This window comes from Tiliqua scincoides, chromosome 5 (genome assembly GCF_035046505.1).
Source record: "Tiliqua scincoides isolate rTilSci1 chromosome 5, rTilSci1.hap2, whole genome shotgun sequence".
In the NCBI taxonomy this organism is placed as follows: Eukaryota; Metazoa; Chordata; class Lepidosauria; order Squamata; family Scincidae; genus Tiliqua; species Tiliqua scincoides.
The window spans coordinates 87,342,629-87,356,550 of record NC_089825.1 but is presented as its reverse complement, the minus strand read 5'-3'; the positions used below and the strand labels follow the sequence as shown (position 1 = coordinate 87,356,550).

Here is a 13,922-nt window from a genome sequence, read left to right as displayed (position 1 = left end):
CTCTGCATTTCCCTGAGGTTACTACATATCAGTTCCACTAGCAGTCAAACAGGGGTAGAAATTTCATGCCTCTCATACACTCACAGCAGGTTGGTGCTTAAAGGCCCCATGTCTGTGCACAGCCTGTTCCAAGAGGAGGAGGGTGAAAGATGAGAGCTGCAAGTAGACTGGGACCCGTTTCGTTTTGCTTAATTTTTACTATATATATTCCTGTAAGCCAGTGTTTCTCAAACTGTGGGTCGGGACCCACTAGTTGGGTCGCGAGCCAATTTCAGGTGGGTCCCCATTCATTCCAATATTTTATTTTTAATATATTAGACTTGATGCTACCATCGCATGTGACTGAATTTGGGGAAATGTTACAGATCTCTCCTTTTAACAGGCTATTCTGTATATGCTTTTAACAATGGTAGTCAATGGGGCTTACTCCTGGGTAAAAGTAGGTAAGATTGCAGCCTAGGATTGTTAAAAATTTTCCTGCTTGATGATATGACTTCCAGTGGGTCCTGACAGATTCTCATTCTAAAAAGTGGGTCCAGTTCTAAAAGTTTGAGAACCACTGGCTTAGTGAATATGTCCTCCCTGGTTCAGAAGTGTTTCAGGCAGATCCTGAAATCAAGATGTGACCTATTGTCATGGGAGATTAAAATGCAGACAGCTGAGCCTGCGCTATCATATCATTCCTTCTACAAGTGAGTTTCATTGCCCTTCTGTTTTTACAGCCTGATCCCCTTCACAACAAACCCTCAGCAAGGACTGCAATTTGTGCTGTGCAAGCTCGTGCAAGCTTATGCAGAAGTACATCCCACAGTGTTCAATGCAGCTAACTCCCTCGTACGGATGTTTAGGATTGCAAACCGATTTAATCGGTCAAGTGATTGGCTAAAATGTGGGTCATTAAATGGACTAGGGCCAATTTTGGGGACAAATTTTCCTCAGTGGGGCTGAGGGCTGCCAAGTTGTAACCTTGAGAACATGGGTTTAAAACACACTGATGAAGTAGGAGGCAAGGTAGCTATGGTTACTCTTGCCTGTTCCTTTCCTGGCTATTTTAGTTGCCCTCCTCCCATGCCTGTAACAGGGCAAATGAGCAGTGCTTGCTGCCACATGCAGGGGATGAAGGTAGACAAAAAGAATAGAAAATGAATAGGCCAAAGCAATTGTGGCTTGCTGCTTTCCATACTATTGACTCAGCACAGTTAAAGGTGAACGCACAATTTCTAGCTTGCAAACCGTAACAAGGCATACCTAAAAAATCTGATTGAAAATGAACCAAAAACAAAATACAGTAAGAGTCATTCCACATGAAGCAGAATTATCAAGTCCCATTCTGGAAGGGTTGCCTGCTGAAAAAGAAGAGCCTTAATTGCCCATCAAAAAGTGAGCAGTGATGGGACCAGAAGGACTTCTCCCAGCAGAATGCTCCGACATCACAGCATCATAACCGAGAACTGGCCCTTTCTCCTGAGCTCACCTGCCATTCTTCAGATGACGGGGAATCGGGTACAGGGTCTCAGAGGTTGCTAAAACTCATAGGGGTGAAGCTGATCTTTATGATGCTCTGCTCTCAGGTTGCTTGGGGCTTCACCACAATGGATAGTAGATTTTTAATAGTCAAATTGTACATTATTCTACATTTCAAAAGGCACCTGCGAGAGGAGGTGTCTAATGAGATGTCACTGTGTCCCAAGGCATGGTCTGAGGGTACAATCTTGTTGAAACTAAGCAAGTCTATGTCTATTCAGTGTCGGGATGGGGAAGCACCTAGAAACCTCTTTATATTGCCTGGAGTTCCACCACAGAAGTGCTAAATAAATGTGACAAAATAACCAAACAGATGCAAATGTATTTAAATTTGACCAATTAATCCATTAAAGGGCAAAAGATTTAAAACAGCCATAATCTCTTATTGCCATTTGCCAGGTTTCACTAGGATTACCGCTTTACAAATGGGGGCCCCCCCCCCCAAGGATGAGCAACTTGCCCAAGGCCCTCCAGCAACTCCATGGCAGAGGTAGTGCTTGGATGAAAGTCTCCCGGTCTGGCTCTCATGCTCAGTGATTTTCAGCATTTTTTCACCTCATGGCACAATGACAGGGTGCTAAAATGGTCAAGGCACACCATCGGTTTTTGGACAATTGACAAGGCACGCCATGTTGCTGGTGGGTGGCTCACGTCCCCCAACGGCCGTAAGAGGGGATTGGACAAATTTCTAGAGGAAAAGTTCATTACGGGTTACAAGTCATAGTAGGCATGTGCAAGCTCTTGGTTTTAGAGGCAGGCTGCCTCTGATTGCCAGATGCAGGGGAGGGTACTGGGACACAGGTTGTGTCTGTTGTCTTGTGTGCTCCCTGGGGCTTTTGGCGAGCCACTGTGAGATACAGGAAGCTGGTCTAGATGGGCCTTTGGCCTGATCCAGCAGGGCTCTTATGTTCTTACTAATAAATGACCCCCCAAACTCCTGCGGCACACCTGTGGACTATTTGTTGCACACCAGTGTGCTGCGGCACACTGGTTGAAAATTGCTGCTAGCCACTGTGCTGGACATAGTTCCTTTGCCTGTTACATGCAAACTCCCATGGGGGGGGGGGGGAGGAGAGGAAGAGGAAAGAGAAGAGTTAAATGCTAGAACTGGTTCTGTCTAAATGAAATCAACTGCCACTCCGTGGCCAACTAGCTTGTGCATGCCTAATGAGCTGATGCGATGGCAGGCTACATTTGCAGGCTAATCCCAGGAGGCAGCAGAAGCTGCAACTCCCAGAGGCAAAAGAAACACCCCCTAAAACTTCCATTTCCAAAGGTTCCCCGCTATCACCTCTTCCTGCTGCAGACAACTTGTTATTTCCCCCTGCATTCTGTGGCATTGTTTCTTTTCGCTCTGTGTGTATGTTATTACTAAAAGAATTATTTAAATGCATTCCATTAAATAAAAGCCCACACATATCCGAGAGAAACGGATCATTAACAACATTAAGAACCAAGAAAACCACCCCCAAAAAAGTCAGAGATAGAGGGGAACCGAGTCAATCAAAGAACTACTTCAAATCTAAATCAGGAAGAAGGCCAGGCATATGAACACCAGCTCAGGAACAGTGGTATAGCTGAGAGGGGCAGAGGGGTCAATTACCCCAGGTGCCATGCCCGGGGGTGCGTGTTAGGGGGTGCCTTTCTGAGGCCCAGTAAGGTCATACGCACCCTCCTTCTGATGCTCAGGGAGGCCGCCTGTGGCCTTCCCAGGCCTTAGAAGGTCTGCTGCAGGCCTTAGAAAGGCGCTTTTGGTTTTTGCTGAAAACTGGAAGTGCCTCTCGAATGTCTTCTGAAGCCAGGGGTGGGGTATTAAAAACTTTTGTGCCCCCGGGTGCCAGATGGCATAGCTACGCCACTCAGGAACAAAGTTATAAGGTCCCTCAAAACAGACACAAGTCATTAAGGCCTGATGTGACAGTAGTCTTGTTAGGGGCAACTATAAAACAGAATATACAGCTCACAGTATATACATATAAAACCAAGTATAAAGCCATTTGTATCTTACAGCAGAACCCTATGCATGTGTATTCAGAAGTAAGTCCCTTTGTGTTCAATGGGGCTTACTCCCAGGAAAGGGGGTATAGGATTCGCAGCCTTAGAAACTCTAATTTGTCATAACAACGGACATCAAAAGCAGCCTTTTTTAAAATGCTGGTTGTTATGACGTTGTAGAGTGATGAAGGTACAAATTACTTTCGAATTGGTTTTATTTCATCTCATTTTGAAATGTGCTTCTATTGAAAGCTTTTTTTGGTTTTGTTTTGAAAAAGTTGATTATATATATGAAGTGAAAGCAAAGGAATAAAACATCAAAGAGCTTACAAGAAAGAATAGGTGAAAATGAATCTGAAATTGCAGGAGAAGGTGGTCCAAACCAACAGTCTGAGTTCAGGAATTCTATCAAGTTTACGAACAAAACGTATAATTCCAGAATGGTCATGGACACAAGAACTGACGACACGCTGAGCTGACCCTCGGTGGCAGAGGGGAGTTGCCGTCAAGTGGAGCGTGGGAGGCAAAGGGCCAGAGAGAGGCCAGACCGGGAGGGAATCCAGCTGGAAGGAGGAGTTCTATGAAAGACTAGAACTATTGTAAAAATCCCTACAGGGGTTTAGAACAGCCTGCCTATGTAAACCGCCTTGGATTGAAGTCTGAGGAGAAATCTGACGACCAAAGAAAGGCGGTATATAAATATCTGTATAAATAAATAAATAAATAAATAAATAAATAAATGATGATGAATGGGTTCCACGACTTTCCGTTGATATGTTAAACCTGTGGCATATTTTGCTTTATAGTTATTCCTGAAGAAGTCATCTGGACTTAATAAATAGTTTCCAATGCACCTCTGAGGTCTCCTCTTTCCCTTGTTCAAATTTCAATTGTCCAAATTTAGTGGGAAGTCTGAAAAACACCAATCAGTCAATCTGGCAATCCTAAATCTGTTGCAGAAACTCCCTGCAACGGCATGTCTGAGAGCACAATGCTAGGCACATCTACTCATAAGTAAGTCCTATTGTGTTCCAATGAGGTTTACTCTTTGAAAGGTGTGCTGAGGATTGCAGCCTGAGGGCCAAATCCTTTCTAACTTTATAGCGCTGGTGCAGCAGTGCCAACTGGCACGCACTGGATCCTGTGGGGGGGGGGGGCAGCCATGGAGATCTCCTCCAGGTAAGGTAATGTTTGTTCTCTTTCCTTGCGGCTGCATTGTGGCTGCAACAGTACTGGAAAGTTGGATAAGATTGGGCCCACTGACGTGATCAATCACCACTAATATTTATTTGCACTGTGCCATTCATAGTCATGACATTTCACAAAGGATGTGGGGCAGGGTCCTTCCTCAGAGGGGCTTACAATCTAGATCAGCAATTTTCAACCAGGTCCCTGGGAATTGCATCTCTCAGTGCTGGGCTGATGGAGAGGTAGACACATGAACACTCAAACACCACGTAGGGTTCAGTCTGTCCTAAGGGTCAAGATGTCATGTCGCCATGAGAACAGCCAGGATGATAGAGGTTAAGGAGTATGACTTGAACCTTGAGCCAGGTTCAAATCCCCACTCAGCCATCAAGCTTCCTGGATAACCTTGGGCCAGTTAATATCTCTCTGCCTCACTTACCTCACAGGGCTGTTGGGAGTACAAAAGGAAGGGAGGAACCACGTATATCACCCTGGTCTCTTTGGAGGAAGGGTGGTATAAAAATGTGAAAAATAAATAAAAGATAAAATAAAACAAGGGTATTAAGGTACACAGGGGAGGACACCTAGAACACCTTCTATATTCAGAAGGTCCCTGGTTCAACCCATGGCATACCTAGGTAGAGCTGGGAAAGACCCCACCACAGACAATATTGATCTAGATCAGGGGTGCCCAAACCCTGGCCCGAGGGCCACTTTTGGCCCTTGGGGGTTCCCAATCCAGCCCTCGGGGAGTGCCTGGTCTCCAATGAGCCTCTGGCCCTCCACAGACTTGCTGGAGACTGTGCTGGCCCAACACAACTGATCTCAGCATGAGGATGACTGTTTGACCTCTCACCTGAACTATGGTACGTGGGCTCCCTCCACTACTTGCTGTTTCACATCTGTGATGCAGCAGTGGCAGCAAAGGAAAGGCCGGCCTCGCTTTGTGCAAGACCTTTTATAGGCCTTAAGCTACTGCAAGATGTTTATTCATTCATATAAGTTCCATCTCTAATAAATTCATTTACGTACATCTATTCAAATTTTAAATGTAAATTTTTTCCCCCGGCCCCGACACTGTGTCAGAGAGATGATGTGGCCCTCCTGCCAAAATGTTTGGACACCCCTGATCTAGATGAAGCCAAGGGTCTGTCGCAGTGAAAGGCAACTTCCTATGTTCTTAAAACCGTCCTTGACCATCTGTGAAACACTAATGATCCATGCATATGTCCGGAGCACTAAAGCCTAGGAGGGGTTCCCAGTCAGCAGAATGAAGGACAAGCACAGTACCAGTCAGCTTCAAAATGTCAGGTTTGCTTTGTGGCCTGTGACTCCTTCCAGGAGGCCTGGGAATGTTTCTAGAGAGCAGCTGTGCCACCAAGCTACTTGGCCTCACCAAATTCGAAAAGACCCTCGGAGGGTCAGTCTAACACCTCAACCCTGCCCTGACAGGATCTCCTGCACTCCACACAATTCTGCATCAAGAAAAGCAGAATTCTGCAACCTTTAATCAAGAACGTAAAGCAGCATATTTTTTTTTTAGACCATTTCCAGTTGACAAGAAGAGGGGGCAAAGAACCATACTGAAAGCAAGTGTTGTTGGCAACCTTCAGTCTCGAAAGACTATGGTATCGCGCTCTGAAAGCAAGTGTGGTACTGTGGTTAGTGGCAGGTTAGGAGCCAAGCTGAAATCCCCATTCAACCATTAATCTCACTGGGCCAGTGACCCTGGGCTGGTTATTATCTCTCTCAGTCTACCTCACAGGGTTGTTGTGAGGATAACATAGGGAAGGTAAACTATGTATGCCATTCTCAGTTTCTTGGAAGAAGGGTAAGATAAAAGTGTAATGAGAACCAGACACCGAAGCCACACATATCCTTCTGACTGCTAATATTTCACTAGGCATTGCTCATACCTCTTCCAGTTTATCTTTGCTGAAACTTTCCATTTTTAAAGTTAAAAGAGACAGCTTACATTCTCAGGAAGCTGACTCAGCCTCCAAACCAGGATCCAACTCTGCATTTAGCAACGGTGATGAAAGAATCCAGAGTCCTGCGAATGCTCAGATACATTACCTCTTTTTACAAAGAATAGATTTTCGATGTACACGTAAGAAATGTGTTTTTGCAAAGCCTTGCAGTACATACAGGAACATAGGCCAGGAGGTCTAGCTCGGCCAGAGTTCCCCACTACATGTATGCATGGCAGCAAATAAACGTTTATTGCTGTATAATGTGGAAGATCCACAGTGGTTGGGTTGCTGCCAAGACGTCTGCTTCTCTATGCCATTGTAGACTCATCTGCTCCTCTGCCATTGTAGCCTCACTGCACAAACGGGCTGGTCAAAAGGTCGATATCCGAGATCATGCCAGGACAGAGGAGAGGAGATGACCTGAATACATGTAATGCAGCTGACTCTGGAACTCGCTCAGGGGTTCAGAAACTCTGCTGTACCAAGGACCACTATGCTGCTTCGTTCTTTGTACAGCGATAATGTGGGAAGCACTTGAAAGGATTCCAAATTAAAGTATAACTGCTTCATTTTTCCTGTGTGGCCCCAATCAATGCAGCTGCACACAGGAAAGAACCATGCACACTGCCGTGGGATTTTTTTTTTTCCAATTATTTTTTCACATTTCCAGTGAGCCCACTTGCACTGCTGAAGAGGCAAGCTGCTGTTCGGTTTAATGTGTAAACTAAGAAAGTGGGCTGCCTCTTAAACATGAGGCAAAAATATTCAAAGACACATCTAATCCTGCAAAGTTTTCCTCTCTTATTTTCAACACGGTTTCAGGGACCTTCTGAAGTGGCACCGGTGAACGTACACTGGCCAATCCAGACCAAGAACCACAAGAACATGCAAGAACCCATGCACAAATAAGCAAAGGAGAACACAGAAAGTTTAGGAGTAAGTCACACTTCTGATGTAGAACTCCTGCCATCTAACTGCACATGCCCAGAGAATATTTCCTTACTTTGCTTCATAGAAGAACCCACTCTGAGCACTTTTCCATGCACAGATGCACTTTCATCGATTACATCACATGTTCCGTGACCCTGGCACTAAGAATACAGAACATGCTTAAGCCCTCGCCTAAATTAAGCCCTGGAGTATTCAAGTACTCCATTAAGTACAAGTATTCATTGAAGTACAAGACAGAGCAAATCAAAGGCAGCAAGGTTAACAAAGGAACAAAATTCAGGGTTCTTAATTTTGAAGGAGTCAAAAAGCAACCTGCATTTTGAAACATGAATAATTCTTTAATTGATTGCTACAAAACTTGACTGAAATTGAAAAACTCTCAATAGGAAGTCAAATCCGGTAGAGGTTCCATTTCCCTAAAACTGGTGATACAGTGTCCACCACTTGTTAAGAAAATTATTGCTTTTCATGGAAGACAACAGCCTATCTACAGCCATGATAGTTATACAGAACTTACACACACACAATGCAGGCCTCTACTGTAGCAGCTCAATTTCCCCCTGCCATTACAAGGCCATATAAAACAATAATTAACAGTATGCAAGAGTCAGGAACAGAGTCAAAAGCATAGGAAGGCAGGACAAGGGTCTGTGAATCACGGACCTAGCCGGCCAACCCGTGGGCAGGGGTGACACACACTGTAACACACAAGGAAAGCAATGACTATTCACCTCTTCTGAGCATATGCCTCACTTGTTTCCCAAGTCCAGCTCTAAAGGGAGAGCTGTAACTCGAATGTCCAGAGGTTGATGGGGGGGGGGGGGGAGGAATGTAATTAGGATCAACATAAAAGGAGAAAGTAGCAGTTTGCTAGAGGTGGGGAATCTGCACAGAATGAGGAAGAGTGAATAGGATCACATGTTGGGGGGGGGGGGTAACATCCCTGGAGTACAGTAGGACTGGAATAGGGAAGGGAATACAAGGAAAGGGAGGTTCAAGTGCAGTTAGATGGTATGGGAGCAAATCTGAAGCAGAGGGGACGACATATAGAGGGGGTAGTTTGGGACAGGACTGGGACAGTGGTCAGCCTAAAGAAGGGAGGATGGACACGCGATGTTATTAGATGGAGATGGTGAGGGCAGAACAAACAGATTCAGGGAAGAGAAGGGCAAGATAATGGAAAAGGGGGGGAACATTGATCCAAAGGAGTGCATGGGAGCAGATGGAGGAGTCAACACATACAGTGGGATTGCAGGCGCACAATTCCTAGCAGTCAGGTTGTTACAAGCAGGGCAATATGGTGAGGGGAGAGGCAGAACACAAATGCCAATGCATGGTCTTTGGGCACATGCTTAGACAGGGGACCCCCTGTGCATGGTTTTATTTTTTTTTCCCCAGTTCCACAATGGAAGAAAGGCAGGATAAAAATGTGAAAAATAAAGATTGTGGCACAAGCCCAGGAATGCAAGGAGATGGACATCCTAGGAAGCAGGGGACGGTAGCAGCTCTTGAGAGTCAGGAAAGGGCTGGAAAAACACAACACAGGGTGGGGGGGGGGTATATACTATATTACTGAGTGGTGCTGTGCAAGTCAAGGGGGGATATATGGGAGGGAAGGAGAACCAAAAGCAGTTTATCAGGAACGAAAAAAAAAAGAATGTAGAATGAAGACAGTGTGAAACTGGGCCAGGGGACAGAATGCAACTCGGTGGGAAGGAAAATGGGGCTGATGGGGCGCTTCCTAGGATGGGGAAGGGAGTACATTTGGGGGAGGTGTCCTGGAGACACTTATGGGAATTCTTCTTCCAAACACCAGATGGAGATCAAAGCTGTGGGGAACAGGATGCAGTGGGGCGGGCACTGATCTGGGGCAACTGCAGGGTGGGAGTGAAGAACCACGGGGGGGGGTTAAAGAGGGTCAGCATGCATATTAGAGGGGGAGGGGCAGAAGGCTTCGTGGACTGATGGGGGAGGGGAGCCGATGGGGCAGTGGGGGAGGGGGAAACCTATGGGGGGCTGCTGTCTCGGAGAGATCTAGGGGAAGAGTAAGGGGCTTCACTGTGCAATTGCATGGGGACGGGCATCCTGCAAACAGGGATGGAGAGCCTGGCTCGGCGGGGAGAGGCCCCGGGGCGCGCAGCTGGCTGCCCTGCGTTGCCCCCAAGGGGAGCCATGTGGGTGGACCTTCACCCTCCTGGCGGCATCAGCATCTCCAGGAGCAGGGCGCCGCAATCGGAACCCATTCCTGGGGAGGCGCCACCTTGCTGCCCCCCCGCCGCCCTTATGCAACCCCCCCCCTTTTTTCCCCCATAGCCAGGCTGATTCTTACAGGAGGGTTCGACTTACATCACCTCCCAGCTTGGTCGATCATCCATCCTGAAGAGCAGATGTGCAAGTCAGTGCTTTGGGGGGGGGGGGTTGTCTTCAGTTGCTTTCCCCCCTCCCTGCTTCTTCAGCCCCTACCCTCCTCGATTCCCAGCGAGTCTCTCTCTCTCTCTCTCTCTCCTTCTCTTTCCCCCTCCCCCCCAGGCTCACACCACAAAGTGTGCCATCATCCGGCTGGCAAAACCACAACGCATCCCACGTGGTGGCATCACCTTTTGTGGCCCCAAGGCAGCTTATTGCCACACCTCCCCATTGCAAAGGGGGGGGGGAAGGTTGTGAGATTCTCTGCCTCCTTCTCCTTGGCTAGCTGGCCTGATGTAGCCTTCTCTGTCTCTCACTTGCTCTCCCAGCTCCTGTTTCCTCCTCCTGAAACACACAAAACACACTCACACCACAAGCAGGAAACAGTCACAGAGCACAAGAGGTACCCAATTTTTTTTTTTTTTAAAGAGAACCTGCAGCAACGCCAGTCTCCCCTCTGTTTGGATGGCAGCAGCGCCAACCCAACATCAGCACAATAAATCTGATGCAAGAGAAGTGGCATTTCAGCAGGGACTGAAGGTTCCTTTAGATTATGATGATTACAATTCCTGGGCTCAAGCCAATGATTACTTGCTAAAATGAGAGGTGCTGCGGTGAGATCTCAAGCTTGCTCAGTGGGCATTCCTGCCCGGAGAGCCAAATTTCCAACTATGAATGCTGCTGGCGGTGTGAGTTTGATGGGGGACAGAAACAAATGTCAAGAGTACTGGAACTGAGCACTCCATTCAAATTCATCAGCCCTTCTTCCAATGCTAAAGGATCAGCCCTAGCAGTGTGTTTAAGGCAACATTCGAAATTCAGTTCAAATTCTGATAAACAATAAATTCACTCATTTTGAGTGTGTGCAAAATTTCAGTTCATTTCTCCTTTATCGTTTTCTCCACACACACACACACACACACACACACACACACACACACTCAATTTTAAAAGTACAGAAATTTACTGAAGGTAGAGAAAATATTAACAGAAGCCATTTCAAAGAAAATTATGTCACAAACATTATATGACCTAAGTTATGGCTCAGGGGGGAATGGATCACTTTCAAGCATAATGGCATAAACTAGTCAGCTCCGACATTCCTGCTCAAGAGTGGACGGTTACATTGCAAGCGGCAGACACATTTTCTTTGCATTGATATCTGAGTGAAAACCCTGACAAAGTCATCAGCATGTGTTATCTGAATACCGCAGATGTGATATCGATAGCTTTTGATAAAACAGCTAAGGGCCCCAATCCTATCCAATTCTCCAGCACCAGTGCAGCCGCAATGCAGCCCCAAGGTAAGGGAACAAATGTTCCCATACCTTAAGGAGGCCTCTGTGACTGCTGCCCCACCACAAAATGCAGTGCATGCCCCATTGGGATAGCTGCACCGGCATTGGAAAATTGGGTAGGAGTGGACCCTAAGATTGCAATCCGATGAGGACTTACCTGGGTGTGAGGGCCCAATGCTATCCAACTTTCCAGCACTGATGCAGCCGCAATGCAGCCCCATGGTAAGGGAACAAATGTTCCCATACCTTAAGGAGGCCTCTGTGACTGCCCCCCTCACAGGATGCAGCACACATCCGGTTGGCATGGCTGCACTGGTGCTGGAAATTTGGATAGGATTGGTCCCTAAGTCTCACTGAACTCACTGGAACATGCTTGAGTAGTGCATGAGTAGACATGCACCGTAATTTATTGCAAAGCAAGATGCCTTCATAGTATAACATACATTACATGTAGGAATAACAACTAACTGTTAGCACTACTAACTGTTAGCACTACTAACAGGCACTTGGACAGTGGCACTTAGTAAAGCTCTGTTGTTGGGGGCACAGGAGCAGAAGAAGCAGGTTGGCTTGTGGCAATTTTTTATCCTTGTGAAAATGCCTCCTCATCTCCAGTGAAAAGGCTCTTGGGTGGCAGGGTGTGGAATCATCTCTGGCTGAGACCTTGGAGAGATGTATAGCCTGTCAGACTCTCCTGGGCAAAACAGACCCATGGTCTGATGCAGCAGAGGCAGCTTCATACGTTTATGGCAGAGAATACAGTACAGTATTGTCCTTTATTTTATTTTTAAATTATAGGACACATTTCCAAACGCTCTGTCCTTCAGAGTGGCTTAAAATAAAAGCAACAAACCAAAGTTTTGTTTTTTAAAAGGAAGGCTGTAGCACCGCAATTAAATTGATTCAAGGCAAAAACAAAAAACAAATGCACATACCTCAAATGCCAATCTAAGGAAATATGTTTTTGCTAGGCCCCTAAAGGAGCATTTGCATAGGTGCGCGCACATGCACAGAGAGAGAGAGAGAGAGAGAGAGAGTTACAAAAGAGAAGGTTTTACTCTGTTCCTTCCAACCTAGCCTCACATATGGATGGAAACCAATCGCCATCCCCAAACATTTTTTTTTTTTTAAATATATGGGTCCAAAAGGTAGAGAAATTTCAGACTAATAGCTGAAATTTTTAATGTAGCTGGAATGACAAAAATGAGATCTTAATCCCTTGATAAACTTTATCGGTAGACCGGGTCAGCCTATTGCCTCAAGCAGCAGATTGATGGGGGTTGCCCAACCCTGTCCACCTTTTTGCTTCCATTGTTCCTCCTTTTCCTTCTGCTCCCTGGATTGGAAAAAGAAGAGGGGGACAGAGAGGATCCGAGAGTGTGGAAGGGAAGAGAGTCTTGCAGGGTAGAAAGAAGGCAACTCAAGAAATCTCGGTACTCAGGAGTGAAAGTCTGCAGGCTTTATTTCATTGCAAGCAATGGGCATCTCAAGGGACTCATGTCCAAAGCATTGAGAGCAATTTCCCAATATTAACTGGACCCTTTATGGCATTCTGGGTTCTTTGTTTGAAAATTTAGACTTCCCATTGGCTGAAGTTTGACATCATAGATGGGGCTGACGCTTAATAGGCTATAGATAACTTTAGAGCAGGGGTGCTCACACCTTTTTGGCTCGAGAGCTACTTTGAAACCCAGCAAGGCCCGGAGATCTACCAGGGGGGAAGGAAGCGTCTGACAGACACCCCCTTTGATGAATGGAGCCCCTGCTGGACCAGGTCAGAGGAGGCCCACTAAGTCCAGCTTCCTGTGCCCCACAGTGGCCCACCAGATGCTTCAGGAAGCACATGGGAGGCCTCTCCTCTCTCCCCACCCCACATACTGGGGGCAGCCACAGGTCCCCCCAAGAGGCACATGCCCAGCCTTGCTGCACTACGGGGGGGAGGAGCTCCCCACTCCCCGCCCCCCCCAAATTCTTTGTGGCTGCGCCCCGAGACCAGCAGGGAGAGGGAGGCGTTGCAGGTCCTCCGTGGAAGGGGCAGGGGCCTTCCCCGTTTCCATGGAGAGGGGCTGCACGTGCAGGCGACAGGCGGGGGAGACACTGCTCCCACCGGCCCTCCTCCTGCAGCGGCGGGGGGGCCAGGGGAGTTGTCTCACCTGTCAGCCCCGACCGAGAGCAGCAGCGGCCACAGCACTTACCTCTGGGCTCCTACAGGGGTGGCTGGGCCGGGCATGGCTGGGCTGGGTTGGGCCGGACCTGACTGGAAGGGAAGGGGAGGGTCACTCGGGGCCTCCCGTGGCAACCGCCATCAGAGTGACTCCATCTCGAACTCCCGCCCCTCCCCCCTTCCGCTACGGAGCCCCAGGAAGCGCCTCAGTCCAGTGCAGCCCAGCTCCCCCTCCTGCTGCCGCCCACTTTAGCTCCTGCTCTTCCAGTGCCACAAAACTGATGAAACTGACTAGAGTCTAGTCAGTTTCGTCAGATTTGGTGCTGCATGCCTGAAGAGCAGCTAAAAAGTGTCAGTTTCAGTGTCAGTTTAGTGTCAGCTAAATATGTCAGTTTCATCTAGTCACTAGACGAAACTGACATA

General features: G+C 47.3%; 1 protein-coding gene across 2 annotated transcripts in view; it reads right to left on the bottom strand.

Annotated features, from left to right (window-relative positions):
- The window catches only part of TBKBP1 (TBK1 binding protein 1), a 76,746-nt gene extending 66,728 nt beyond the window's left edge, over positions 1 to 10,018 (bottom strand). For both annotated transcript variants that reach the window (XM_066628623.1, XM_066628624.1), the window contains exon 1: positions 9,978 to 10,018. The gene's annotated coding sequence lies outside the window, so the exon portion shown is untranslated. The remainder of the gene's footprint in view (positions 1 to 9,977) is intronic.
- Positions 10,019 to 13,922: the final 3,904 nt, after the last annotated feature.